This window comes from Macrobrachium rosenbergii, chromosome 17 (genome assembly GCF_040412425.1).
Source record: "Macrobrachium rosenbergii isolate ZJJX-2024 chromosome 17, ASM4041242v1, whole genome shotgun sequence".
Classification (NCBI taxonomy): Eukaryota; Metazoa; Arthropoda; class Malacostraca; order Decapoda; family Palaemonidae; genus Macrobrachium; species Macrobrachium rosenbergii.
In genome coordinates, this window is record NC_089757.1 from 23097635 (window position 1) to 23118362 (window position 20728).

The window sequence follows — 20728 nt, forward strand, 5'->3', positions numbered from 1 at the left end:
GCATGCGCACATATACAAATATTCAAAAGAACTTCGAGCCATCACAAAAATGAAACATAAAGACCTATTTTAATCGAATACATGAAAGCCCAGGGTCGTAGAAATGCGTTACCATGTAAAACTTAAGCTAAGACAAAAATCTTTCCAACAGAAAATATAACCTCTTAATTATAAGGAACCTACCGTCTCTTTCAATCATACTGAGTTTGGATGCCAATTATAATAATAAAGGAAAAGAAGCCAGTTCAATTTAGTACTTACACTTTTGAAGGGATGAGAGCGGTTCCTCGTTACGTGCACGATTCCACCTTACCTGCAGATAAAATACAACACTTTCAAGAGAGCAAATTAACAAATTTCAAGAGAAATATTCGGGGAAGGCATAATTTCAAAGAGTCTAGTTGTGCAAATCATCAACGACCTATTCAAATTTCGTGTGTGTGTGTGTGTATGAGAGAGAGAGAGAGAGAGAGAGAGAGAGAGAGAGAGAGAGAGAGAGAGAGAGAGAGAGAGAAACTGCATTAGACAAGAAAAATATATTCATGTAAATTTTGAATATTTAAAAAGATGAGAAAAATCCATAACCGAGGGTTATCATCATTCAAAACTATTTAACCACTTTGTCTAATAAGTAACTCTAGTATCTGAAAATCTGTTTTGTTTGCAATAAGATATTCTACGATATGATACTTATTTTGGTGTAACTTTCAAGCTAAATACAGCTTATCATGGAGTAAAAATTTCAAAAATTACATAACGGCATCTTAAAGTTAGCTGTGAACAGATCAAATCTATGATTCTTTACATAAGTCGGACTAATACAGATATGGTAAATAAGTTTATGTCATGAGAAACTACGATAAATTTCTTTCCCAATTACATAAGTTATTGATATTGATTGCATTTTTATGCGGTAAAACGCAAAAGGAAAATACCCATTTTTCTGGGACTGTGAGATAAGTGACCAGCATTTTTTTTTCTTCAAATCCTTTGTCCTCAGACTCCTGAGCAACGCTGGAGAAAATCATGACTTACTCGATAAGTTACCATGTTTTACTGGTGTCAAACATGTACTGTGAACTTTTAATTTTCCTTTTTTCAAATGACGTGCAAGTGCGTCATAACTAATTCAACAGTTGAAATTTGGATGGCGTGTCAACGCATAACACAATTAAAGGGCCAAGACTCACACAAAGTTAAATGCCCATCTACAGAATATTCAGTTTATCACTAGAGCTCACGCAAGATTCTATGTACATCAATTTAAAATTGTACTTTGTAACTGAGCAAATGAAATCCAGATAACCAGTACCCTTCTAACGAGCTCTGTAGCTACTGCAAAGTTGACATTTAAGCCCGCATAATCTCGACATATTTTGTTTACTGACATCCAAAATGCTTATCTGAACAGAACTGATTAAAAACATTTTATCTAATTTCCCTGCATTAACTTGGTATGAATAACATCATTATCATTTTTACAAGACATGCTGCAACTCTAACTGGAAAAACATACTGCTTTAAGCCAAGAGCCCTTGTAGGGAAAGCAAGCTGGTACGAAAGAATAAATTGAGCAATAGCAAAGTTATACGTAATACAAATAGCACATTAATAAACCATGAAGTGAGTCTCGTGTCAGCTGCTCCACAAACAAAGAATCTGCTCCTGTTTTGATTTTCTCATGTCAGCTCCTCAACCAAAAAAAAAAAAAAAAAGAATTTGCTCTTGTTTTGAATTTCTCGTATCAGCTACTCAACTAACAAAGCACCTGCTCCTGTTTTGTATTTCTCATGTCAGCTGCTCAACAAACAAAGCATTTGCTCCTGTTTAGAATTTCTCAGGTTCCAACGACTCAAATAAATAATTAGGAAGATCATTCCTTAACTTGGCCACAGCAGGATTTGGCAATGATTCTCACATAAGAAAAGACAAGTCTGTTAAAATTAATTGGATACCAATTACTTTGTGGTGGACAGTGCAGTCTAGGAATGCAAAGTATGATCGGAGTTATGAAAATTTTTTACACGACATGCACGTTCAATTAAGTGAACGACGGTGAAAGATATCAATACTAAGATCAGGAATAAGAGAATTAAAGATTTTGTCCCACAATTTAAGGTGAGAGTCAGCTGCCGAAGACCAAACTTGGGAACAATACTCAAAGCATGGCAGAATGAAAGAATAAATAAAAAAATCCTTAGTATGGCCAGGTCCCTAAAATCTTGAAATACTTAATCAGTATACTGATTTTCTGAGCAAGAGGAGAAGAGTTAGACTGGATATTTCTCAAAAGTGAATTTGAAATCATGAAACCTAACAGGCAAGTATTTGGCATTTTTGCCTTGTTTCAGAAGGGTCTACACAATGTGAATAACAATCAGATCTAACTATCTAAACAACCTCGATCTTTCAGCCTCGATACTAATGAAACGTAAAATTACCAATAACTCACTTTCATATATTTTCTATGTTACGAAATATAACTAGACAGCCAAAACATTGTATAGTGATCGCTAAGACACTTCGTCATTCCCGGTCTCTGATGAACAATAACCAAATTACTATAAATCCCAAGTGAAACATGAACTGTAGTAACCGACCTAACACGCATAATTGACTTTAAACACATACTTGATTTTATCTGCCCAGCAAAGCAAGCCAGGAGGAGAATGAGGTAGCAAATGCAAACTTGGTGGAGATAATCCGATAACACACGTGAAAAAGCTTCCGCAGTGAAGGGTTGCATGCAAATTACATGACATCACTAAAGAAGAAAAAAAGAAATCCTCAACAACGGTAAGAAACTTACTGCAGTAAAGTATGCTCAGCCATAATACATTCTGCAAACAATCTGCCAAGCTAGTCTATCAAGCCCTACTCGTGTAACCAAGTGGTGCGCTGGCACATGCAACAGTAATGGAAGTCAGGAAAACTAAAGTAATGGAAGCTTTGAAGGAGCGTTGCAATGCTAATTGAATAAATAAAGTCCGAAGCACGGGGCATTTTTGCTATAATGTCTCTTCATACAGCCAGCTTTCATAAAGATCCTTAGTTTCCTGGCATTAAAAGATTTTGTGAAAAGAAAGTTTGGAATCGTAGGTAGCACCCGTAACATCAGATATTCAGAATCTCAAATTACAGTGCCAAACAAGCAAAGATAATTACAGAGCAGGAATTCATTGGACAATTGGTTATTTAATAAGTTTTACTAGAGTTCAGGCTCACGCCCACTTATTACATCACCTGCTGACCTATTCCAGACAGCAGCAAATTTCTTTCAAAATTTAGGAATTTTCTATAGTTCTTGCTTTGGCTCTGCTCTTATATGATATGTACTTTCTTCATTAATTCCAAAAGTCGTTTAGCCTTACTTTATTTTCTCTTATGGTAAACATCCATAACAATATCAACAAGTAAATGAAAGCTCTGTTTTATACCTTTTGATACTTTTCTATGAAGATATTACTCTGCACCTCTTCAAAGCCGATTTATCTGTTACTGTGAGCTTTTGTTCTACTTCAAGAGAGCGCCCTACATGGATGTCGCCGAACTAAGAACAGAGACTGCGTTAAAATTTCAAAGTGACATGCATAAAACCTATGAAAAACCATGCGCAATAATATTTATCTTCAAAAACTAAGGCTATTTTCTGCCATGACACTTTTCATAGCACATCTGAGGAATACAGATCGTTCTGCAGCGTCGTCCCTTCCCTCCTCCTTAGTTTTAAATTCAACTCATTAGACGTCTATCCCCAAGAGCATTCACTAACAACCATACAGCAATCCAGTATCACACTCTGCCTACTTCTGTATACACTAAATGGATAAATTCTGCCTTCCACAAAAAAAAAAAAAACACACAGGTTGAGAAAAATATTCAGCACTAATAACAAGTGTACAGTAGGTAGTAGAAAGTTTACCTCTGCCAAGGGCATTTAATAATGAATAAATTATAAGTTTACTCATACTAGTAAATGTGTGATACTTAATGTACTGTTGAAATTAGTGTCCACAGTCTACAACGCGACTTTAGAGAAATTAATTTCTTTTAAATGTTTTAACATTTCAGTCAATCAATCAACAAGAACAATCGGTGCACGGCATGCCGTGCTAAGGCCAGTCACCAATAAATAAATTCATTTTGACACTATTTTCTACCATTTTCCTTCTTGTATCAAAGAATATAGTATACAGATTATAAGCAGTTCAATGTTACCTTGACCATGTTAACACTATGTCAGTATTGTTATAATTTTCTGCTAGGTCCAGTGAAATCAACAACGTTTTAACTACGGATATTACAAAAAAATGAACAAACTCGTCAAAAAAAAAAATTTAAAGACAACATTGCGCGTCTTACCTTGTTTACCAGAAGATACTGTCTTCTAGGAACTAACAAAGTCACGCAAATGCCAGACACAGGGCATTGCATTTAAACACACGCAATACAAAAAAAAAAAAACACTAAGTCCACCATAATAGCGCGCAAGCACACCTGGAAATAAAGAAAAAGTCGTAAGACAAACATAAAGGCTTTATAAGGCCTCTGGTCACAGCTAGAATCTAGGTCATAATAGGCACCAACAATGATCTCTAGTACGTAAACGTCAAATATGTATAAGATATTGGATAGTACTATGTGTGTATATATATATATATATATATATATATATATATATATATATATATATATATATATATATATATATGTATATATATATATATGACTGAAATATTTTCTGTTAAAACAGAATTGCGTCTAATAAAGAAGCCCATAAAAATGCCAAAAGGTTGAAAGTTAATGCTTTATATTTCGAAGAACACAACTGTCTCCCTCGACAGTTGTTCTCCGAAGTATATAGCATTAATTTTCTTCTTTTTTGGCGTTTTTATGGTTATTTTTATATATACATATATATATATATATATATATATATATATATATATATATATATATATATATATATGTATAGATAGATAGATAGATAGATATTTATATATATATATATATATATATATATATATATATATATATATGTATATTAGTACATCTACTGCATCCCCAGTGAAAGACTGAGAGAAGATTAATTAAATAAGAGTATGATCTCATTGTAACAATCTCCTTGTTTCCCAAACAATAATGATGTTCCTAACCATCATATTCCCCAGATCAAGTTTTTACTAAGTGTATTTAACAAGAGAGTGTCATAGCATAAGATCTGAAATGTATTAGGAACACGTATTTTTGACCAATTTATTGTTATTGTTATGTATCACACAACAATAACACATAAAAATACATAAAACTCTATATAATCACCTGAGAATAAATAATACCATGATTTGTTAAAATGTTCATACCAATTAACAATTCCTTCTTCATGATTTGTTTAAATGTCCTTACCAATTAACAATTCCTTCTTCATGATTTGTTTAAATGTCCATACCAATTAACAATTCCTTCTTCATGATTTGTTTAAACGTCCATACCAATTAACAATTCCTTCTTCATGATTTGTTTAAACATCCATCCTTCATGATTTGTTTAAACGTCCATACCAATTCCTTCCTTCTTGATTTGTTTAAACGTTTATATTCCTTCTTGTTTGTTTAAACGTCCAACAATTAACAATTTTCTTCTGATTTTGTTTAAACGTCCACAACAACTAACAATTTGTTCTCCTAACATAAAGCTATGATAAAGAGACTGTTTGGGAGAATATATTATTTGATGTTGAAGTTATTATAAAGGCTAAACTTTTCAGCTTTTTCTTTTTTTCGACATATCTAGCGCGCGTAATAGCTTCCCGTCAAAGTCACGAACAGCAAGTCAGCATTTAAGATGCCATTGATTTGAAAACAACTTCTACTACATTACTCTTATTACCAGACATGGCTCCACAAAAATCTCTGACAGGAATTTTTTACAGTTCGAATTACTGATTCACATGACACAAAACGAGTCAACTACGCATTTCGTAAGGTATAAATCGTTATGGAAAAGCATATTTATTTGCTTACGAAACGTTGAATTTACTGAAAAACATCGATACTGCTAATTAACAGTATGTAGTAAATATAATATAATATATATATATATATATATATATATATATATATATATATATATATATATGTGTGTGTGTGTGTGTGTGTGTGTGTGTGTGTGTGTGTGTGTGTGGTAATGAAGATATACAGTAATCTAATGTTTACATTAAAGTTAACGTAAAGAAATTTTTGTTTGTTATTCTTCAAGAAATGAAGAATGAATCATGCTTGCCTTCAACCTACGACTGTTAGGTAGCTAAGGTACCACACCCATGAGGTTATTTGGTTGTTATTTTCTTATATGTGGTGGTTTGGTGTTAGGCGGTCACGAGCAGTCTCTCGCGGCAGTTGAATTCTAAAGCAACCACGGGACTTCACTCTGAGCTTTTGAAGGGACTCAAACGGATACTTTCGAAGGATTTTTCAAATTGAAATCTATGGAAGACTGTCCTTCGAGACTTTTGAGGAGACTTGACACTGATCCTTCGGAGGATATATGCTGCTGCTGTTTTCTGCACAGAGCAAGGAAGGATTTCTACCCAGAGGGTTGAATGCAGTGATTTTTGTTCTGGTTATTGACGGTGAGAGGGGAAAAACTGCAAGAGTTCTCTCGTGTTATAGTGAAGTGGTGCGCCGTTATTTCACAGCTTCAGCTTTTATTGCAGCAGTAGAGACACTATGCTGCAAACCCTACAGTTATTTGATGTGTAGCTGTGTTGTTGTGGGCATCGCGGACTGATAGTAGACCTATTGCTGTTTACTGCTGTGAACTCTAAAGTTCCTTCTACTGCCGCTGCCACGCTAGTCGTCGTCAAAGTTGGGCGTTACAAGGCATGATTCATTCCTAGATCCGGTACGGAAATCATTTAATGTTTATTGATCGCTGTATCAGGAATACGTACTCCGAAATGATGGCAATGGATCTGGATGTCGCATTGTTGTAAATATTGCACACAGAGCGGTCCATTGGTATTAGTAATCAGCGGCTTAACGTATTAAGCAAGGAAAATAATTAATTAGATGTAAGTGGTGGCAGATAAGGGTTTAGATAATGGTGTGAGTTAATTTTCGTTACTTGTTCTCTTACTATCGGTCTGAATAAGGTAAGGTTTTCTGTCTTCTACTCACTACTGTTTCTTCCCCTTTTTGGTTGAACGCGATTATGATTTTGCATTTGTAAGGAGTTTGTGAATTTTCATGCTAGTTATTCTTCATTTTTCTTTTGATAATGGTTTTCTGCAATAAATTACTTTTAGAAACTTGCTTTCAGTACCCTTCAAACATGACACTGACCTGTTTAATATTTCGAGTATTGGCCCAAGTCCTGTTTTGGTCTTAGAAATAAAAGGGAAAAGCTTTCAGATATATCCGAGTATCTCAATATAGCCTGGATATTGTTCCGACCTGGTTTAAAAGGAGAAAGATACTCAATGAGCGGTAAATAAATATAATAAATTTATGGTAAATAGATATATATATATATATATATATATATATATATATATATATATATATATATATATATATATATATATATATATATATATAATATATATATATATATATATGTATGTATGTATATATATATATATACATATACATACTGTATATGCAGGCGCGGGCATGTCACACATAAGTAATAACTATCTTCACGGGTTTATCTAACTTTGGACGATCCATTGATCTCAATGCAAATACTTTTTACCTAAATGCGAGTACATAACTTTTGGCAGTGCATTCAATAATATAAAAGTATTCTTAAACTAAAAATTCAGACCAGGTGCAATGCAATCGACGCGCTTCAGTTTGAGCGATACAGATACAGTGCATTTGCAACATTAAATTTCCTTAGGTCCATTCCTTCATTTGAAGGGAAGATGATGAATGGCATTACGAAAATTATAACCCTACTTAGGAAATAAGTTACTCTTAATACGCTGCATGTAAGGGTTAATCTTATTTTGCCTAGAAATAATTTTCAGCTGGTAAACAGGAAAAATTCCTCGTGCCAAAAAAGGTACAATTATTCTTTCGAAAAATATGAGAGAGTATCGTAAAAAAATTATGGACAAATAATTCAAACTATAAATATGACTTTTCAAACATCAAAATCAAATTTAGGCCAAAGAGCCAAGCACTGGGACCTATGAGGTCATTCAGCGCTGAAAGAGCAACTGAGAGTAAAGGAGGCTTTAAAGGTGTAACAGGAGGAAAACCTCGCAGTTACACCGTGAAATAATTGTTGGGAGAGGGTGGAAAGTAAGGTGGAAGAAAGATAATATGAACAGAAGTAGAGTAAAAGGAAGTAAAGGGGTAGCACTAGGGTCGAGGGGACTGTGCAGAGCCTCTAAGTAATGCTTCCAGTGCACCGCGTGAGATGCATGATGGCAGCACTGCCCCCATACGAGGCATTTCCAGATATCGTTAATGCTGCTGTCATAATGAAAAAAAAATATTATAAATGAAGCTTAGCAACATTTTGGTCAGTATTTGAATGGATGATTACCAATGAACACCCGATGGTAACATGCTGCCTACACCGCCGGTCTCTCAACGAAGGACAACAACAAGGAGTCGTTTACAGTACCGACACCGCAGTCACATAAGCTGAAATGTGGTAAACCACTGGGGCATGGTAGAACGGCAATAAGCATGAAGCCGTACAAGTCAATAGGGTGTGGAAGGAAGGTGTTATTTTATACGAGTGGTACTGCTGTCTCTCGTTACTTTGTGTCATCTATATTGCTTCTGGGTAATCTTTATCAGTGACCTCTATTCCTAAAGGCAGTGCTTTATTCTCAAGATATTCCTTTGCATGCCATTAATGACCACCATTAAGATAACTGAGATGTTACGTTCCATGTACCCATCAGCTGAATCAATAATTCTCTGAAATTATCACTTTTAACATTTTTAAAGAATTCAACGGAAAAGCCACGCCTAAAACAAGATGTAAATTTTCAAATGACGAAATTAATCTATCGATTTTTTTGAACGCCAGCATGAAGAAAAATTCATTACAATTATGTAACAGACCTTTTCAAAGGAAGAGACAAACTCGCCTAACATTTCACAAAACATTATCATCCACACAAGTACAACAGATCCATTGTTTTCTTAAGAAAATCGATAACTGACTAAAAAGGAGTTGAAGGGTTATTGAGGACAGACAGTAACATAAATAAAATTCAACAACTACATCTGAAGAAATGAGACGAGTTCCTTACGAAGGACATCAAGTTCCAGTGTCAGAAGCCTGTCAGTGAGAACAATCTTCTGGGATATGAGAGCTTTGTTCTCTTTGCTTTTATTACTCTGGTAAGATAAGAGGGCGAAAATATCTATTCTTGGGATGCAATCATCATATTTCTATATTCAGAAATATACTTGGATTATAATACGTCCACCACCATTACATGGTTCCATATTAAAAGGCTGAGCGTGTAAAGAACGGGAAATTGTTAAACAGTACTAAATACAGTGACATATACTTGAACCCTCACAGACAAATGTACTGACAACAAGCCCACGCAGAGGGCCACATACACCAAAATACTAGGGAGGATGCTCTGACCACAACTGGGCCACTACACTAATTGTTTAAAGTTAACAGCATGAGCACTAGCCCACATTAGAACAAAAAAGGAAAGTGAAGACTAGTCCGTTGCCTGGTAACCGAAGGAAAGAAATGGTGTAGGGTTGTTAAGCCACATGTTCCGTTTTTCAAGTGACATAAATATATGCTAATCATTCAGCTTCTTTGCTTGGCATCTTTCTTTTGACCTTACGTTGTGAAGAAAGGTCGTTTTCCATCATTCAGCTTCTTTGCTTGGCATCTTTCTTTTGACCTTACGTTATGAAGAAGGGTTGTTTTCCCAAAGATAAATATGGCTATAATGAAAAAAATTCAAACGAAAAATTTACACTTGGTTTTCTAAGAAAAAAAATTGAAGGTTTGAACCTTTCAAACTGAGCCTGTGCAGCTAAAAAATTCCACAGACTTCAATATATGGGTGAATTCTATAAACATAACATCTCCCTTCTCACTGATCTGGCCTATCATGTTAGAATCAAACCAAAATTTATTCATGCATTTAGGTAGCTTAAACACCTTTCATGTACAGCAAAGCCTAAAGAATCTAATCCTTAATTTCTAAGTCTTACTGACTATGCCTAAGCTAGGTAATATAGATGACACAATGTATCTGGACTGTCAATACACTTCACTGTATTTAACAGTGCTTCCTATTAACACCAAAAAATAACCCATTCTCAAATGGTATATACCAATGCAACTGCATTTACCTCGGAGGCCATGAAATACAAGAGGAGGAAAATTATGTTACACCTGAAGCCGGCACATCACATAACAAAACTAACCTAACCTTAACTTACCATACATACCCTAACATCACTGAAGCTCTTGACCTCCAATAAACACCTGCAGATATGTAACCAGCCAAAATATTAAAATTAAGCTTACCCACCCTGGACTAAGCTAACCAGCATATTCAATGGATATTCACCCTGTATAGTTACACCTTTTTCTTACAAAAATAACAAAAAATTGCCTTCTTACTTGATTCGAGTCATTTTTCTCTAAGCAAAAATGCCTTGAAAAGAGTAAATAACAGATCTGGATCTATTTATGTTTTAAAATTATCTTAATTTTGTTAACTGACTCAAAATCAAATTATCACTCTTCCTACATATGTACCCAAGGGTTTCCCAATCCATACTGACTGTTGCACCATGTGCAGCTTCTGAACAAGCTGCACATTTGTAGTGTGGCATCATGTGTTCCAGAACATACATTTTCACTATTGCATAATACTCTCCATTCACTCTTATGTTATCAGCCTTACTATGCCTGTGAAATGGTGACATCATAAACAGCCATTCTTTTATGTGTATAATGTGTGGGACCTATACTCTCAGGCATGAAGCCAATTCAGTAGCATAAAGTTAATCGTTTAACATTTTTTATCAATAGTTTTTACATGAGGTTGCAGGGTGAATCTGATATGTATTTCAGCCATTAATACTTGGCTAGCCAATTAGATCTCCCACAGTTAACAAAGATTTGAACTCCAGTGAGAAAAAATACCTTTAAGGTAAGGTAAGGTGGAGGGCTCAAGGGGTGGGACCAAACAATTCTAGATTTGGGCAAGTAGGACTTAGCATCCTAAACAATCTAGTTGAAGAAGGTTGAGGTAAATAGGTTAGGAAGATTACGTTTACTATATAACCTTGTTTTCCACTTCTTCATATTTTCCTACCCTCCCAAAAATCCTGGTTTCTTACTGGGGTCTTCCATTTTGCTGATTTTAATTATAGGGGTGGCTGCAAATTATTAACCAAGCATTTCCAAAGAAAATATCAAATTTGTCCTATTTGTATCAAAATGTATCAGATTTTGATGTTAACTGGGCAAATTCACCAGTTTTGGAATGAAGTGTCAGTGGAAGTATGAAATATGTAGTCCAAGTAAACTTGAAGTGATAGGCTAGTTCACAGGTATGTTGGCAAAGGACAATTTTGTGGTCCAAACCACAGCCTCCTACCCCCATCATACCTTGATAGACTTATGGGCACCTAACAGCATTAAGTCTGTGTTGGCATAATGCCTGCATATGTTAAATCTAAACTCCCAGCAAAAGTGCAGATGAGTCAAAACCTAATTAAAAGCATATACATATTTCAATAAGGAAGCATCCTACCCTAACCTGCACTTAACCTAACCTATCCTAGGGCACTCTTCCCTGACCTAGCCTGGCCTGGGGATCCACCACCACCTGGACCCCTTGACTGTGTATAGCAGAACAACGCATGGAGTACTATTCTGCAATATTATCCCCAAACCAACCAAGTTTATAAACATAGTGAGATATAGGCTTATTCTGGAACTGGAATATAAGCTTTATGTCAATGGCCTAACACTGGTACCTCTGAGGTCATTCAGTGCAGACAGTAACAGAAGTTTGAAAGGTGTAACAAAAGGAAAACCTCGCAGTTGCACTATGAAACAATTGTTAGGAGAGGGTGGAAAGGAAGAAAAAGTATATGAACGGAGGTACAGTAAAGGAATGGTAATACCTACTGTTCATTGCGTGAGGTGCACTGACGACGCTTAACTCCTACGGGACAGCTGTGCCTGTAGGCCTAGGCTGTAAAACAGTGACATCTTGGTTGTCCTAATTTAATCACTAACTAGAATTCCTCTATTTACGATTATCTTTGTTAATGATTGGCCTTGAAACACTGCACGGTTCACGTTAATTATTGTAGGCCTAAGCAACCACCCAGGTTCACGGCCTGCCTAACTTCTGATTGTAGGCCTGCTTAGTTATATTGTGGGTAATAATAGGCTATATTCATACATACCAAAGAAATGTTCTCCGGCTTCGTTTACTTAATTCAGTCCAAGACGCGACGGTAAACTATATTATATAAAAGCACTTTCATGTTAAAGCATTTCACAAAACGTCAAGTTACATGTTACATCTTTGGAACGTTGTTGCCAAACGTTTACACGTAGTCCCCAGGTGGCGTTCTCAATAAAATATTTTAATAACCTCAACTGAATTTGTTATAAATATCATCATGGCCTAATTTACAAGTCTTATTCATCTTTTGTTATAAATTATTTTCGTAAACGAGCACAATAGGTCATTAATTACGCTAACAATCTTAACTTCCACAGTCAGGTTGGTACTGTAAGTAACAGAGCCTTATAGTCCAAAAGAAGTGATATCTACAGTACTAACCAAAATATTCTAATATTTTTTTAAGAGAGTAGCAAAATTTTAAATATTAACTTTACTAGTTAACTGCCTGGGGCAAGGAAAAAGGTCAAAGTGTACTTTCATCAACTTTTGTAACTGACATACGTACATCTAAAATGTGGTACTGTACCCAAGGGCTACATAATTCTTTAACTATACTAAAGGTTTCTGAATGCCTATATTGCTATCATAAACAGGCACTTTTTCCTGTTTCAGCAAACACTCGAATATGCATTTAACCATGTAATATACTTTTATCCTTTTCATAATTATACGCTTATCAGCTGGACCATTCTGTTTATAGGATAATTACCAGGTTACCTTATATTTTAGAAAGCGTAGACTATAGGCCTAATAGTACAACTGATAATTGTTTTACAACAGTCATTAGGAGATTGTTTCTAGTAAAAATATATTGTATAATAACACTACTAGCACTTATTAATCAAACTTGCAGTGTGTCCATTTAGATTATATTGCCACTGTTATGGAACGTATCGAACAGATTATCCTTCCTCTGCAAACGGTGCCGATTTTTTATGTCACCATTACTTTTGTAACCTATTGTGTAAAGACACTATAAGGTAATGGAAAATATGATCGTAAGAGCAAGACCATTAACTGGCATAAGCACAATGCCAGTTTTATTTAACAAAAGCAAGAACTTTAAATCGAGATGATCCATTGATTATTATTATTACAGCATGTTCTACAAAATCCTGTGTAGTTTACCGCTTAACATAAAACGAACTAGGCTTTTCAAGCATAAAGGGGAAATGAGATGAATTTTCGCGGTCAACTTTTCCTATAACAAGTCACGGACAATAAAACTGAAATAACATGGAGTGTGATGTACGAGTAAGTGGCTTAGCTCTTTTGTCCAGGAGTTTTTTTAAAAATGGAAGCTTCTTTCTAAGGTAGCGAGGTAAAAACGAAAGAAAATTATTCTTACCTTCTTATCCATAGGCAGCAAATACAGAAATGCCGTTCAATAAAATATATTTAATGAACCTCAGTCTTATAGGCCTACCTGAAACAGTTTAGGAACAGAATCTGTAACTCTTACAAAAAAAAAAAAAAAAAATGTACAAAGAAAAAATTCTAACCTCCTTGAAACCTCAAAATAAATAATCGAGAAAGACATGATATGAGAGAATTTTTCATCGAATTGCGCTCGAAAATAACCAGTTTCTCAACGTGCATTAAAATGTCCTGATGTAAATTTATTCTTATTAATGATATATATATATATATATATATATATATATATATATATATATATATATATATATATATATATATATGTATACTTATATATAGTGCATTATGTATACTACATACACATGGTACAATATATATGTATACATCAATATACAAATACGTATATATATTATGTATGATGAGCAATCAGACATCCTTGGGTTAAGGATGGGGAGACCTCATCGTCTACCGTGAATAGGACACAGTCACCAAAAGTAGGCTGCTGAGCTGAGTGATGCAGCATCACTCACATGTGCTAGGCCCATGGATTGCTTCTCCACTACCGCCCACCAGTCCTCCCAACTTAAAATGGGTACTAGCATCAAACAACGTCGCCCTTTCTTGTGCCAGTCCTTCCACACTGGAAAAAGGAGCATGGTGCATAATATATATGGCTGTAAAATATGTGCTGTTATAACGGAATTCCATCTTATAAAGGCTGCCAGTAAAAACAACAAAGGGAGTAGATTTTACAGCGTTATATTTCAAAAGCTACTGTTTCCATTGATGTTAAAGAAACAATCGTTTCTGAAATATAACACTGTAAAATCTACCCTCTTTTTATATATATATATATATATATATTATATAGTATATAATTATATATATATATATACATACATATATATATATATATATATATATATATATATATTATATATATATACATATATATACATACATATATATATATATCAAATATATATATACATATAATATATATATATCAAACTAATACAGTACATAGTACAACACACCCAAGATTCCTTAAATGAAGAGAATGAAAAATAATCATGAAATTTATTTAATAGGCCCAATGACATCAAAGCGTGACAACAACCCACATCAAACCGATTATAATAGCCTAAGCGACTGCTATACTATATTACAGTAAATTCAAAATGAAAAAATCCACATAAACCTTCTCGCACAAAAATATGCAGTCTCTTCATATCAATATCAAAAGCCAGAATCCGTCTGTGTAAACAAGCGGCGCAGCCCGCCAGAACAAGCAAGTTGCATCAGAGGGTTGCAACTGAATCACTCCGGCAGATCTAACCGAACCGCCCCAACGACTCGAAGAAAACGACTCCCTGTCTCGGATTAGCTTCCTCGCTACCCGATCCTCAAGGACGTCCACTAAGTTAAGAAAGGCGCCGGTAATCCTCCACTTTTCGACGATATTGTTATCCTTTTCTGCTGGTTAACGGTGAGTGACAGCCGACAACAATATATAATTCCAGAGCGGAAATGGGTTACGTCTAAATCCTAAACTTCTAAAGTGTCATCTTCACTCGAGTCCGTTTTCACAAAAGTTAAACCTAACGCTACTGACGGAAAAATAACATAGGTCTACAGGAGTTAGACACTAAAGGGAAAATGTGAAATTGACTGGACGTTAAATGCCTTTAAAAAAAGAAAAACTGCTAACGCAGAATGTATTCGGCCTTTTCTTTTTCTTAAAAAAACTGTTATGACTGTATATCATCTGTTTCTGTTTCAAATGCGAATATGAACCTCATAATTCGTAATATATCTGACAATGCTCCTTGTAATGTGAATAATAATTTTCCTATCTAATAGCTCTCTATTTTTTTATAATTTTAAAATGGCTGTTCTCTTCGATTCCCAATTTCCAAATGTGCCTTGGTATACGGGACATATTAGATCTATCACCATTATTGCAGCCTTAAAGTTACAATACTATTATTCACTTCAAGAAGATATGTTTGGTTGAGAATGTCTCTGAATGAATTTTGATGAAACCAGTAAATACATTCACTGGGTGACCCCTTCCATACAAGCATACGAAATAATATACAAGAATAGACCTATATATTTAAAAAACCAAAAGACACGCAAGAATAAGTTCTTCGAGAAAGCTAGAAACTGATATTGACAAATAAATGAAACCCACATACAGTCAAAAGGTTGTGATATGAAGCTTCCAAAAATAAACCTGGACAGTGATGATGATAATAATAATAATGATGATGATTATGATGAATATGATGTAGTTGATTTTTCCACTTGGAAACTATGCTCTGTTTTTATCGACATCCCCCGAAAAGTTTACTTCTTGAAGGCAATCACCCAAGAGTTTTAATCGCATTATATCAAATTTGCTCACCATTACTTGGTAATTTATTATGAAAATGTACAATCTCTGCTTGTTTTTCCTAGTTATCGTTAAACAGGACTTTAAGCAGACCACGGTAACAATTTTCTGCTTTTATTTTCAAATAAGAAAAAATGGATACCTGCTTTTATTTTCAAATAAGAAAAAAAATTAATCCCTCCTTCGAAATATTCACGAAACACTCAGAATATGCGTTATGACTATAGTTTATACTGCCATAATTGATCAGACCATGAAAAGAGAGATCTATTGGTTAAACAAGATAAAGAGACCCAGGAAATAAATAAGATGAAGTACGAGGATCTAAGGATAAAACTTGGGAAAAAACAGAAGCACTAAGAAGTGATAGCTAGACAGGTTGAACTACAAAATGGAAGAAAGGAGGGGGGGGTAGAGGTAAAGCAGAAGACTCAAAGTGAATGCTTTTAGGGACTGAAAGAGCGCTGCAAACTCCCTTGGTAATGCCCAGTTTTTATCAGATACAATAAAAACATTTACCTTTTAATACCTAATCGCCAAATCTACTAAAAATCCCTATACGTATAACATTAAAAAAATTAAAACAAACCAATACATTGCTTTATAAGGATTTCAATGTAACTTCTTATCAACGCCCCGCACAATCAGTGATTGAAAGAACAATCATTTCCATTTAACGAAACGTTGTTTGCATTTAAAGAAACATTATTTACATTTACAACAGACTTCTAGGAAATTTGTTAGTCTCTTTCCAAATTTGCTCAAATCTTAAAAATTTTAGTCAGCATAATTTCTGACAAAACATGCATAATGTATAAAAAATTTTTCTTTATTAGCTTTAGTTTTATAAGCATCATTTCTTTTAATGCATTCATCAGCAAGGATCAAACATCAACATTTCTACCAAATTCAAATAATTTGTGAAATAAAAACCTAATCTGTTTGAAAAATGGACTATGTTATGCTTGTAATTGTGGAACCAAAACTCTCTTGCCTCTAATTCGGAATGATGGTAAATGATTTTTTACAAAAATGTTTCATGGATTGAACAGCTTTTGAGTTGGTGAGTCTCCTACCTGAATTTTTATGACATGTTGCTAAAGTTATCAAGTCCCAGTGACGAAAGCAAGGTGGTTCGCCAGTTTCAAATTGCACTGATTTGTGCAGATTCTGAGCCCTTCTTGATGATTTAAATCTAATCTTTAATATTCCACGACATATATCTTAAATAGGGACCATCCAGCAACTAAGATATCAGAGCTTTGACTTCCTTTATGTCACAGAGTCATGTTCAATCACAGGCAAAAAAGTATTCCCAAATTGACTACCCTAAAAAGGTCCTTTCTATCAAAACGTTATTGGTAATTCTCTCAAAATGTAATCACCTGTTACCAGTAACAAGGCCTTTTTTAAAACTCAATACACACCTTTCTGCAGGCTATTCAAGGAATTTGGGAATCTTTGAATGCTAAATCAACTTCGGAGCCAGAATCTGGAACTTGAGTTACAAAGGAATCTTCGTAGCATACACTAACATTGTTTGCCCTCAATATTAACACATTTGGCCAAAGTTTTTACAGTGGAGGCAAAATGGTAGCCTGAGAGGTCACATTACAATACAGTACTAAGACAGGCAAGCAGCAAGTTACAATTTGCCTTGAGGCAGTGTTGGATATCTGGTAAGCAACTAGAGCATACCATGTCCTGAAAATTACACTTCCGGGGTTTCCAACATCTCTGGAAAGACATCAGAACTTTCATGCTCATGATAAACAAACTATCAAGAGTGAGGGAAGCAGTTGGAGATGGGACTGTTGCAAGAATTTAAGATCATTTTAGCCTTCCTTGAAATCTTTAACAATCAAAACTCCCAAGTTTTTGCTAGTCAGTGACTTATATTTTGCTAACTGCATTGTAAGTCGATTTCTTTTGGAATCAGTACGCCACTAATCAAACTCATGCTAAAGATGCAGATGACATGAAAGATATTTGATTCTCTCCGTATAGTAAGACATTCATTTCTAAACATGAAATGATCAGCTCAAACTACATCTTTACCCTGAAAAACTAATGAACAATTGTCATCTGCCATAATGAACAATTATTTATTATCTACCTCTACTGTACTCATGTTTTGCTGAAATGAAAGACTGATACAGAAAGCTTTCTAAAACTTTCCTGAAGCATTACAGAGGTAGTACACTTATATTTTACTGATTCTCCATGCAGGACTTCTGTCAGCTGAGGTATTGTTACAAGGCGTCTCTGGCTCCTCCAATGGACTCAGAGTGGTATTCTTTCAGTATATCCAGTGCCTACAAGTGCACGCCGAATTTTAAACTGAGTTTGCATCCAGTCGGTCGTTCAGTCAATGGAATGACAAAAAACAACCCCTATTACCTGCTATACAGATATATGCAGACCAATTTGATATATACAGTATAATTTAACTAAATATGAAACTGGTCCTTATATTGTATATTCTCACTGAATATCCACGAATACTCCCTGACAGCCACCAGGTGGAATTTGCAAATTGAATTCCATACTTGGGGCACATTGTTACAAAAGGCCTGACAAACACACCTGACATGGAACAGAGCTAGGCAGCGTTCTTCTGTCACTGGGAAGCCAAAATACTGTAGTTCTGCTGTCATTATCACGTCTATGGAAGCTCCCTATCGATGATTACTGTCGGCTTAAACGATGTTCATAGATGATTTTTAAAAATATATTAACCAAAAACTGACCAGATAAAAAAAACTACAATACTACCAAATAATTTGTCCCATCAGAATACAATAAAGTTTTAACTCACTAATCCAAGACATCTTGATTGAACAGCAAAGCTATATGAATAATATCATTTAATGGAAAATGGACAAACAAGCATTCTACATTTTAAAAGGACTGCAGCCGGTTGCTTTTGTTCGTATCCTTTCCCTACCATTTTAGTATACTGTATTTTGCCAATTCTATCATTATTATTTATTCAAAGGCTTGAATTACTGTTATAACAATCACCTTCATAACTGTCTATAGTTAAGGTCAGCTGTTGCTGGACATGCCTATCTACTGCTGTGTTTCATCTTGAGTTCACAAGTGTGTGTTATTGATGATGACTGACCTTTTGCAAGAGATCATGGAAATGGAAATGCCAGGGACACAAAGAGAATTAAGGCCTCAGAGAAGATGGAGAGACTGCATCCAAGAACACACGAGAAGCAAAGAAATAAACAAAAGGAAACAAGATAAACAGCTGGAGAAGACTCAATCCCAGACTCGGGATTGAGCTGAGATATTTTTTTATTATTCTTCTTGTGCTGCCTCTGTCCTTTGAATGTAATATTACAACCGCAATTGCTATTATTACTGCACTGGCTGCTATTATTCATTCTATAACATCTATATTCTCATGCTTTCGTTATTTGTTAATTGTTACAGCTTTCCCTATTTGCTAATGGATGTTCATAATTTCTCCCTTGTAGCACCATTCTGTATTTATACATGACCAGGAGCTGGAAGAAGTACAGTATGGTATTGTCACCATTATAAGTCTCCCTTGAATCTGAGAACTCTCCAAACTGAATCTCATTACTGTACAGTGTACTGTTGGTTATAACCTTTACCTATATCTATTACAAAGAGCTGACTATTTACCAAAAAATATAATGCAGTACAGTAAATATACCCATTTTTAGTACACCTGGTAACAATTCTGGGTGAGAAGAGAGAGAGAGAGAGAGAGAGAGAGAGAGAGAGAATGCAAGTACTGTATCTGTACTACAATACTATATATATATATGCTGCAGTTTATTTTTATGTTATGAAATTTATTAAAAAATGTATCACAGTACCTATAGAAAACATTATCTTACTGTATCTTCGATAACTGCTCACCTTATGCTATTATGTATCCACTTCCACTTAATTCTTTCACCTGATGTCTAGGCAACATTGAACCCTGATGATGATGGAAATGGTAATGCAAACAAGCCAATGCAGTTCTTGCCATGCAAACATACCAGACAAATGTCTACTAAATGCAGAGCATTATTATCATTTCTTCTGTTACTGGGTGGTCCATCATCACTCTGTCAATACATTTTAAATAATGAGTTGGAGGTGTGGCTGTGGGTTGAAGAGGTGAAGGGGGTAGATATGAGGCGTCAGGATTCTGGTTTGACCTATGGGAACTACAGTGATTTCTGTTTGACTTTTTTGCTTTTTCATTTCTTTTAAATTGACTTTTAAGTTGTGTTTGCTTCTGCCCCTTCCTTCACTTTCAAGGCATACTTGAACAACAGATCACTATTACGAAAATTTAGTCAAAGAAAGCAGTGAACCAACAATCTGTCATGTTATCTAACAACCTTTTGGCTCCAGCTCTTCATCTTGCATAGTCTTTTTGGGTCAACTCCATCAAGTTACCTTTTTAGCTCAGTTGGGGTGCAATCAATTAAACCTTGATACCCAGTAGTCATATCTTTAAACCCTTCTACGACCACCTTCTT

The 20728-nt window shown here is 34.9% G+C and overlaps 1 long non-coding RNA gene across 1 annotated transcript; it reads right to left on the bottom strand.

Annotated features, from left to right (window-relative positions):
• Window positions 1-260: 260 nt before the first annotated feature.
• Window positions 261-12705, bottom strand: LOC136847788 (uncharacterized). Its single transcript, XR_010855839.1, has 3 exons — window positions 12435-12705; window positions 4363-4497; window positions 261-313 (listed from the first exon to the last, which is right to left on the bottom strand). It is a non-coding gene; the product is annotated as an uncharacterized lncRNA (long non-coding RNA).
• Window positions 12706-20728: the final 8023 nt, after the last annotated feature.